The following is a 10,590-nucleotide window of genomic DNA, read 5'->3' on the forward strand; positions in this document are numbered from 1 at the left end:
GCAACCTCCCCCCCAAAAAATAAAAGAAAAACTGTCATCATGGAAGCTGCAGTGTGACACAATGGGTCACACGGTACACCATGTGGTCCATACATCTTTACCTGCAAGTGTTTATTGCAAGGAGTCACTGGTTTGGTCTGAGGCCTCTGGTTTCTGCTACACTATAGATGCTGGGCCCTCGCTGGCACTCCTTTTGTATGCGGTTGTTGTCCTGTGTCATGGAGATCCTGAAGCTTTGGATTTGTAGAACCAGTCCCTTCATGTGCTCCAGCAGATCACAGATGGGGTGGATGTTGGAGTGGGCCAAGTCATAGCCCTGGGCCTGGGTGGTTGCAGGGTTGCTCAGCCAGCCACCTCTCCCTTGTCCTCACCACCAGGGTGAGCTCTCCAGCACTGCCCCAGCTAGTTCACTCTGTTCAGCAAGGACAAAGGGGCAGGGCTGGTTTTCCTGCCTGTATGCCCACACTCACACCACCAGGGCCTAGTCTACTGTGTTGCCCAGGCAAGGTGCAGGGGCCACTTTCCTGAGTGCTGCAGCTAATGAGGGGCAGGGACAGCTCTCTCACGCTCATAAGTTCAGGTTCAGCTTTCTCATCTGCCACAGGTGATGAGGGGCAGGACCAGATCTCCCATGTCCACCGGCAGCCATCAACAGGGTCAGCTCTGTTGTGCTTCCCAGGCAAGGTACAGGACTGCAGCTGGGTGCTGCAGCTGGTTGAGGGGCCGGGTCAGCTCTCCTGCTTGCTGCAGATGGTGAGTGGCAAGGTGGGGGAGTGCATCTTTCTCATGCCACCACACCCTGAGAGTCAGTTCTATTGTGTTTCCCAGGCGAGGTGTAGAACCTGCTCTCCAGAGTGCTACAGGCAGTGAGGGGCAGGTCTGCCCCTGGTATTGCTGCCAGTGAAGGGCAGGGCAAATTCTGTGCAGCCCTACTCTTTCTGTCTTCAGTGGTAACATGAACCACAGGCATCAACTCAGACCATAGCTGCAGCAGGGCCACGGACCAAGAAAAGGACTTTGTCAGCATCCCAGGCCCGGACATTACCACGACCCTGAGTGGCAATCAAACCACCAAACTCAGCCTGCTGCCCACTGCCTTCACAACTTCAGATCTGCCTCTCTCCACAGGACATGAACCATCAGTCACTACTCCCTCTCAGGCCTCCCTCACCATATAAATGCCCACCATAACAGTACCCAGCTCTCCAGGCAGGTGTGTGGGTCTACTTCTCCCACTCAGTCTTAATGGCAGTCTTATTTATTCTTATATTTAAAGTTATTTTCCTGTGTTTTCATGCTGCTGTCCAAAAGTAGCGTTTGTATCTTTTGAAAACTTATAAAATAGGAAGTCACTTGAATGTAAATGTCTAGGAGGTCATAGGTTCTCTAGGCTGGAGGGAAGGCTCAGAAACCGAGAGCATCAGCACCACTTCTAGAGGACTAAGGTTCAATTCCCAGCACCCACATGAAGGCTCATAATCATCAGTAACTCCAGTCCGAGAAGACCCAATGTCCACTTCTAACCTCTATGGGCAACAGACATAAGTACAGGAAAAACATAGACATCTGAAATAAAAATTCACAAAAGCCTCAAGGAAATAAAATGCCTAGGAATTAAGCCTAATAAAAGAAGACTGAGGGGCATGCCTTCAGTTGCTAGCCACAGATGGCTGGTCATCAGTGGGCCTCGTCGATGACTACAGAAAGAGGAGCCTTCTGGACATTGTTCCAGAAAATACTTATAGATACAAACACCTGAAATTATCCTAAAGAATTCAAACTCTGGGTGGACTGTACATGGGAGGAATATTCATGACCAACTCAACTGAAGTCAAACACTTCAGAAACAAGTGTGTGATTTTCTTGGGCATTGGGCCATCTTGAGGTATGAGTGTTGGGCTTTGTATATACTTGGATTTTTTTTTTCTAACATAAATATTGTGTGAGTGTGGTCCTTAGTAAGGACATGCTGAGGTGGTAGGCTTGTGCTGGATAAGGGATTATCTGCAAAGAATTTGGTTGTGGGAATGGCACCCAATAAATGAATTCATCTTGTCTCCATAGAAGGGGTTAGGAGGTGAGGGACTACTCCAGTTCCATCGAGAACAAGCTGTTCCCACACGGGGCTGCTCTGGACTTGGCACCTTCTGCCCACAGTGGATTCCCTTTTCGCTTCTGTGCTATGTTGACACAGGCAGGGTGCTCATATCAGTACATCAGTATCATGTTGATCAAGTTTTCTAGCCGCCAACAAAGATACACATGAACCTCTTTATACCATGCTGTGATTTTGTCACAGCAACATTTAACAGGCAGATGCATGTTTTAGGGCAAGCCTGTTGTTTGAAACTCTTGGTCATATTATATTATTGTATTTGGTACAAGGTATTCTTCTTGTACATACGTTGTTACCTGAGGCCAGGGGTTTTTCTCCATGTGAGGAATCTAAGAAATTCACAGAAGTTTATTATTGGTGTTTTCAACTGATGACAAAAGTATTGTGGGCAGGAGTCTTTACAGGTCACTCAGATAGAAATCACTTTTCCTCACAGGGCAGGAATTGGGCTCCAGACTGGCAACTAGGAACTGACACTTCCTGCTCTGGGAGGGAGCAGTGCACTTAGACAAGGGACCACAAGCTTTGGTCCTTTCCTCAATCCATTGAGTAGAACACTGACTCTCTTTCCCCACGAACAGTCAGCAATAGTAAGGACCAAAGGCACAGTTATCATCCTCTATGACAGTGGTGCTCATGACCTTTCATCCTAAAATAAACAAACCAAATGAAAACCTGTAGTGCTAAAATAAACATCATAGAAATCACTGCATAGCGTCCAACCGGAAGGTAAGCCTCCTTAGCTTTCTCAGAACCATGAGCTGTGCTGAGGCAGACTGTGCAGACTAGAGAAAAGACTACAGAAACTTGCTGCTGATTTTCACAAACAAAATATGTCTAGAGACATGGAGCATGACCTTCCCAGAGGACAAAGCATACTCCTGAGTGTGGAGGCATTTGACAAGTGACCTAAGGTGGAAGCCCAATTCACCTTAGCACAGTCAGTGACTCTTTAGTCCCAGTATCTGCCTCTTTATGGCAAGTCACGTGACTGCTGTGAGCACACCAGGCCTTGGTTTCCTTTTCTGAACCAAACATGACCCAGAGCAAGCAGCACATTTTATTGAGGCCTTGTGTCCCTTAACCAGGCTTCCCCATGAAAGCCAACGATCACTCTGGTAAGTACACTGGGCACTGCTGTAAAATATCCTTTTCTGGCAGGGTTAGAAAAGTGAATCAAATATAGGAAACCAAACAAATCTGCCCTATGAGCCTAGAGCAGCATAGTTTTCATATTTTTCTTCACCCTGATGATTGATCTGCACTCCTGCCTCCAGAAGAATGTGGCATACAAAAATGTAAGACGACAGTAGGGCCAGGGACCAAGACCCATTCTGTAGCTCGGCCTTTAGAAGGCTTTTATGTAGATGAATGAAGGCAAGCGTCTCTCGTGGTAAGAGTCCATCTACCCAGCCAGGTGGTGGTGGTGCAGGCCTTTAATCCCAGCACTTGGGAGGCAGATGCAGGTGGATCTCAGTGAGTTTGAGGCCATCGTGGTCCACTGAGTTCCAGAACAGCCAGGACTACTACACAGAGAAACCCTGCCTGGAAAAACCAAAAAGAAAAAGAAAAACAAAACAAACAAACAAAAAAAAAACTTCTCAAGCCTAGACTATCCTTTTCTCTCATTCCAGTAATATGCAAAGCATTGAAGTGGTATACATTGGACTCTCACGTTGTAAATATTAATTTCAGCACACAGACAAGACGCAATAAAACACTGTCCAGACATCTGCATAAGAGAAAACAGCAGTCTGCAACAGAAATAGCTCATAATTACCTTGAACCCACCCCCCCCAAGTGTCTTTATTATGGCCTTTCTTAATGGCATCGGTAGAACTGAATCTCGCCAAACTGGCCATGAATTCTTGTCCATATGTTAAGTAGAACTTCAAATTGAGACAGGAGGACAGAAGAAAGAGTCCTCCTTAGAACCCCACAGGATTCTGGGTTCTATCCTCCCATCCCATGGGAATAATGCATTTTGAACTCTACTTCTTTGACCTGCATCTAGCACACACATGCCTCTAGCAACTTCAGGACCACTCAACCAGCCTGCTGTGGGCTACATGGTTTCCATCACAGAGAATAAGTGGTCTGGCCCATAGTGACAATTAAATTTACAGTTTTCATGTCAATTTTTCCCAACTTGTCCAAGTATGGCAGAGAGATGAAATGACCTGGCTCCAAGTGCACTAAGGCCTTCATCTTCTATTAACCTTTTGGAGTTCCTTATTTACTGTCTCCTGCCTAAGCTTAGCCGGGTATACATGTGACTAAACTCAGTAGTGGAGTGGGAACAGACATGCCCACTACAGGAATGATTTTATAACTAAATCTATCCATCAAAATAGAAGAATCCCTGCAAATTTGCCCTCAGGAACCAGCCCCACACACATTCCGGTCCCCAACATGTAGTATAGGGACCTCGGGTCCTTTGATTTCTGTGGCCTACTCTCTTTTTGAAAATATTTGTTTAGTTTTTGAGATTACAAGTTAACTACACTATCCCCTTTTCTCACTCCAAATCTTCATATATACCCACCCCAAGTATCCTCCAAATTCATAGCCTCTTTGCCCACTGTTACTGCGGACATGGTGGACATACACATATGTTACTAATTAAAATCTTCTGAGTGTGTATGTATGTTTTCAGGTTTGACAGTTTGGTACTGGACAACCATGTGTTCTGCCCTTCCCTGGGGAGAGCAGCTCCTCCTGCTCTGAGCTTTACTCCTTCACTTTTGACAGTGTCTCATCTATCACTTGTCTATTTTCTTCTAATAAAGTTACTTTTCTGATCTGTGAGATGCCCTGTTTTCAGTTATTGGACAGGGCCACAAAACCCCATTCCTACACTGTGAGCACAGGTGTCAGGTGGGGTAGGCTGACTGTAGCCAACATCACAAAATGTCATGCTGCTTTTTTATGGTGAATAAAACTTTTACTATTTTTATTAACTAATATTTTTTCACTTATTTTACATCCCCATGACAGTTTTCCCTCCCTCCATTCCTCCTGTTCCCTAACCTCTCCTGCTTCCCCTCTGCCCCCACCCCCAAGCAAACCCTCCTCTGTTTCTCTTCAGAGAGGGGCAGGTCTACCATGGGTGTCAACAACGCATGGCTTATCAAGTTGAGGTAGGATGTTGGGAACCATCACCATCCTCACTACCTCAGGCCTCCGAAACAGAAAATTACTGCCTCTTAAGAAGTAAGAATGTTCAGCAGAGCATTCCGAGATACAGGCTTGCAGTTTTACAGCCAGATAAAGAATAGCTCAGGATATTCTTCCTGTTGTAGTTTTACAACCAGTTAAATAATAATCTCAGGATATTCCTCCTGCTACAGCTTTACAGCCAGTTAAAGAATAGCTAACTGGCTCAGGGCTATCTCTTCTGCTGCAGATTTCCAGCCAGTTAAAGATTAGTTCAGGGTGTTCCTTCTACTGACCCTTTCACCCTGCCTATGTGCAAACCCTGCTCACATCCTCCCTATGGTCCTATATAAGCCTCCCCTGAGAAAATAAAATTTGTCAGCTTGATCAGAATAGTGTCTTGCCTGTCCTTCTTTGTATCCTTTGTCCCCCATTCTCTCCTAGATTTCCCCCAGTTAGTCATTGACTAACGGGTCGGGGCAGAATTGGCACCCAACATGGGACTAAGCTCCTTCTTTTATATTAATCTTGGGCAAAGCAACCCAGTATGGAGAATAGGTTCCCAAAAGTCAGCTCAAGCATTAGAGACAGGCCTTAATCCCACTGCTAGGAGTCCCACAAATAGACCAGGCTACACAAGGGTCATACATATGTCCAATGCCTAGATAAGTCCCTTTCAGATTCCCTAGTTGTTGACCAAATCTGTGAGCTCTAGTTAGTTGTTTCTGAGGGTTCCCTTGTGCTGACCTTGACTCTGCTGGTTCAAGCTTTCCTCCCTCTCTTCAGTAGGACTCCCAGAGTCCAGCCCAGGCTGTTTCTTTTTATAAACAAAGCTTTAACTGACCCGAAAAGTCATTTGCATTATCCCAGAGTTTTCTTACTTCAGAACAGTTGCATAGCATGCACATATCATAAAATAGTCAACACCACAGAAGCGTATAACAAAATGGTTATCAATACCAAATGGTCAGTCCTGAAAACACACATGTGACATTATACGGAATGAATAGGTTATGTTCGGGAATATATATGTGTACATAGACATATACTTGTATACATTTGAATATAATCAGAATTAAGGACAGAAACGGACCATGAATTTGAATGGGATCATTTGAACAGAAGGAAGAGAAAGAGGAACTGATGTAATTGTATTATCATCTCAAAAGAAAATTTTAAAGTCCTTACTCTTACTTTCCCAGAAAAGCTTGAATGTCACAAAGACAAAATGGAGACACCTGAAGCTCTAGTTTCCTATTCTATTGCTGTGAGAGAAAGCATGGAATGGGAGAAAAGTGCTGATTCCAGACCTCAATTCTTGCCAATGTCCATCAGTGGGGAAGTCGAGACAGTGTGAGCTTGAAGAAGCTAATCACACCACACCCACAGACAACACAGAGAGTGATTGCATTCACCACTACACTCTGCTCCTTCACACTCGGACAGAGTCCAGGACCCAAACCCAGGGTAGGATGCTACCCACAGAAGCCAGCCGTGTATAGTCACCAGGCCCCCACAGTCATGAGCACAGGTCACCCCAAGCTAGACCATCCCTCATAGAGACTCTTTTCCGTAGGGGATTAGACATTATGTCAGGCTGACCATCACACCTATAAACCACACCTACACCCAGACTCTCAGCATAGGCCCTACAAGTACTTATCACCCAGCACAGACAACTCTGTTTTATACATAACATTCTTAACTAACACAATTCAACAGGATTGGGGTGATGGCTCAGTAAGCAATACAGTTCTGGCTGTATGAATATGAACAGCTGAGTCTGAATCCCCAGCATCCAGGAAAAGCCAGGTGAGGTGAAGAAATCTGCTAACTTTAATGCTACAGGATTGTTATGATCTGGGCACCAAATAATGAATGTCAGCCTTCAAGGCAGCTTTCCTGCAATTCCAGCAGTGGGCAGGTGGGGACACAGGAGCCCTGGGACAGGCTGGAGGAACCAGGCAAATCATTAAACTCTGAGTTCAGTCAGAGTCCCTGCCTCATAGGGTAGAGGGAAATTGAAGCAGATGCTTGATGTCAACATCTGGCCTACTCTCTCTCTCTCCCTCCCTCCCTCTCTCTCTCTCCTGACTCAATTTTCCTAGTCACACATGCTTTCCTCTCCTCCCCCTCTCTTTCTCCTACTTCTCTCTCCATTCACTGCCCCCTCCCACTTCCCATGTGCTCTGAGGGACTTGTTCCTTCCCCCTTCTGTGAGGGACCTTAAATGAATCTCTTAGAATACACCTTGTATCCTAGTTCCTCTAGTGGTGTGAATTATAGGTTGGTGATCCTTTGCTCTAGGTCTAAAATTCATATATGAGCAAGTACATACCATGTTCCTCTTTTTGTGACTGGGTTACCTCATTCAGGATGGTTTCTTCAAGTTCCATCCACTTGCCTGTGAATTTCAAGATTCCATTATTTTTTTCTGCAGAGTAGTATGCCCTTCCCTGATAGTGAGATCAACAACTAATTTATCCACTATCATGGATCCCTCACCTAGTACCTGTTGGAAACAGAAGCAAACATTCATACCTAAACACTTAGTCGAACTAGAATCCAGATGCAGAGAGAGAGGACAAGACCAGGTTGCAAAAAACACATAGAGACAGCTGACCTGAACAAGGAGGAGCTAATGAGCCCCCAGACTGACAGCTTGGAAGCCAGCATGGGACTGACTCAGACCCCCTGAATATGGGTCTCAGCTAGAAGGACTGAGCAGTCTAAGGGACCTCAGACAGTGGAACCAGGATGTATTCCTGGTGCACAAAAGGACCTTGCAGACACATCCCCCATGGAGGGATACTGCCTTAACCTAGAGACAGGAGAGAAGCCCTAGTCCCTACTTCAAATGACTTGACAGATCTACATGACCCCACCTGGATAGCATAGCCCTACATGTGGAATGGGGGTGGGGGGATGAGAGAGGAGGATGGTTAGGGTGCATGTGAGAGGGCAGAGAGAGTAAGAGTGAAGAAGGGAGGGAGGGAGGGAAGAAGGGAGAAAGGGAAGGAGGGAGGGAGAGAGGGAGAGGGAACTGGGATCGACGTTTAAAATTTAAAAAAATAATTAAATAAAAAAAGAAAAGAAAAGAAAACTCAAGCTAATTACTGAGAATGTTCAAGGCAAAAACTGTCTGACTAACTTCCATGGCATGGATCCTACCCTGGACAAAATGTGTTTCATGGTCAAAAAGTGGCAGACTATGACTGAAGCACATGTTGATGTCAAGACAACTGATGGTTATTTGCTCTGTTTGTTTTGTGTTGGTTTCACTAAAAAAAGCAACAACCAGATACGCAAGACCTCCTATGCACAGCACCAGCAGGTTCGCCAGATCCGCAAGAAGATGATCGGAATCATGACCCAAGAAGTGCAGACAAATGACTTGAAGAAGGTGGTTAATAAATTTATTCCAGACAGCACTGGGAAAGACATAGAAAAGGCTTGCCAGACCATTATCCTCTTCATGATGTCTGCGTTAGAAAAATAAAAATGCTGAAGAAACCCAAGTCTGAGCTGGGAAAACTCATGCAGCTCCATGGTGAAGGTGGTAGTTCTGGAAAAACTACTGGTCATGAGACAGGTGCTGAAGTTGAACAAGCTGATGGATATGAACCATGAGTCCAAGAATCTGTTTAAAATCCAGACATTTAATAGTGACAAATAAAAACAAAACAAAAAACAACAAAAAACAAACCCTTCATTTTGCAGTTTGACTTTTGAGATATCAGTTATTGTAGTAAAAACTTTATATTCCCATGTGTTTTCTTGATAACTCTATCATTTAAATTTCACACCAATATGTTACACTTCTAGTGTTTGCCTCATATATGAAAGATGGTAAAAAATATCATTAAATTTTAGCATTAAATCTGACAATGCCATAGAAAATTTAAAGGATATATGTTCAAAACAGAAAAGGAAATAAGATATTCTTTCAAATCAAGTTTATAAATCTACTAGAAATAGAACTTTATCCTCACAAAATATTATAATTTACTTACAAATATGTTTATTGTGCAAAATTTCACCTTCAGATTTTGTTCATCTGTGATATTTGCATATTACTAAAACAAAAGCTTTTTAAGAAGCACAATATATACTACCCTGCTTTCTGTTTGCACTATCTACAGTCTGCTTTAATAACCTGCAAGACAGCATCAAATACCCACATACATAGGACATATGATAACCCTGTGCCTTTTAACATACAAATTTAGACCAATTTTTGTATGTATGAGAAAAAGTTGAATAAGACATTAAGCTCTTCAGTATTTTTCATTTTGCTTATTATTTCATATATATTAAGGATAAAAGAATAGTTGGAGATGTTCAGTGGAAACTGTCTTGCTTGTGTAAGACCATGTATTCAAAAGAAGGCAACACACACACACACACACACACACACACACACACACACACACACACACAAACTATTAGTTTTTAACTCTCCTCCTGGGTTCAGGATCAGGGATTGAAAAACTTCTATATAATAATCTCACACACAATATGGTGGTCCTTTCCTTTTATTCTTCTTTAGTTCTAATTGTCCATAATTTCTTAGCTTTGATTTTCTAACATTCTTTATTCTTCTACATTCTTATTCCTCTACATTCTGAATCCTTATTTCACCATTACAATATACATCCATTCATTAGCAACTCGTTAGTAATAAAAAAAATAGTACAAGGCAAATTCTCAGGGACACAGGCATTCTTTGAATGCTAGTTTTCAGCTAATCACAGCTGCAGCTGTGAGAAGGCTCCATCTCTAAAAGGGGTAGCTTCAGTTTACAATGGGAGAAAGCTAAGCCATTGACATATCTAAGGAAAAGGCAAAGTATGCGCGCACTATTTACATTTCTTAAGTGTGGTTAATAATATCTGGACAGTTAGTCAGTAAATAGCCTTTTCTTATCACCTGAATCTTAGGACCTAAACAAAAACAATTAGTCTACTGAATCTAAAGTCCTGCATTAAAATTGCTACAAAGTCTTAATTGCTATTTTGTCAGAGCAGGGAGATGCCTGTGAAGAAAGCTCAGAGCAATATAGGGGCTGTTGATCTCTTGAAGGACTACGATATGACAAGGACAGACACCTGCAATGATGCTCTAATTCATCATAAATCTTTTTTTTTTCATCTGTGAAATCTTTTGTTGTTATTTTTATTTAAATTAGAAACAACTTTATTTTACATATCAACCCAAGTTCCCTCTCCCTCCCATCATTACATGACCCTCACTGTCAAACCCCATCCCAATCCCCCATCCACTCCCCAGGGAGAGTGAGGCCTTCCATGGGGGATCAT

At 43.4% G+C, this 10,590-nt stretch overlaps 1 pseudogene; it reads left to right on the forward strand.

The window, feature by feature from the left end:
- The first annotated feature begins 540 nt into the window (after nucleotides 1–540).
- Nucleotides 541–8,920, forward strand: LOC127237421 (40S ribosomal protein S3a-like; annotated as a pseudogene).
- The last annotated feature ends 1,670 nt before the right edge of the window (nucleotides 8,921–10,590 follow it).

This window comes from Phodopus roborovskii, unplaced genomic scaffold (genome assembly GCF_943737965.1).
Source record: "Phodopus roborovskii unplaced genomic scaffold, PHOROB, whole genome shotgun sequence".
NCBI classification, from domain to species: Eukaryota; Metazoa; Chordata; class Mammalia; order Rodentia; family Cricetidae; genus Phodopus; species Phodopus roborovskii.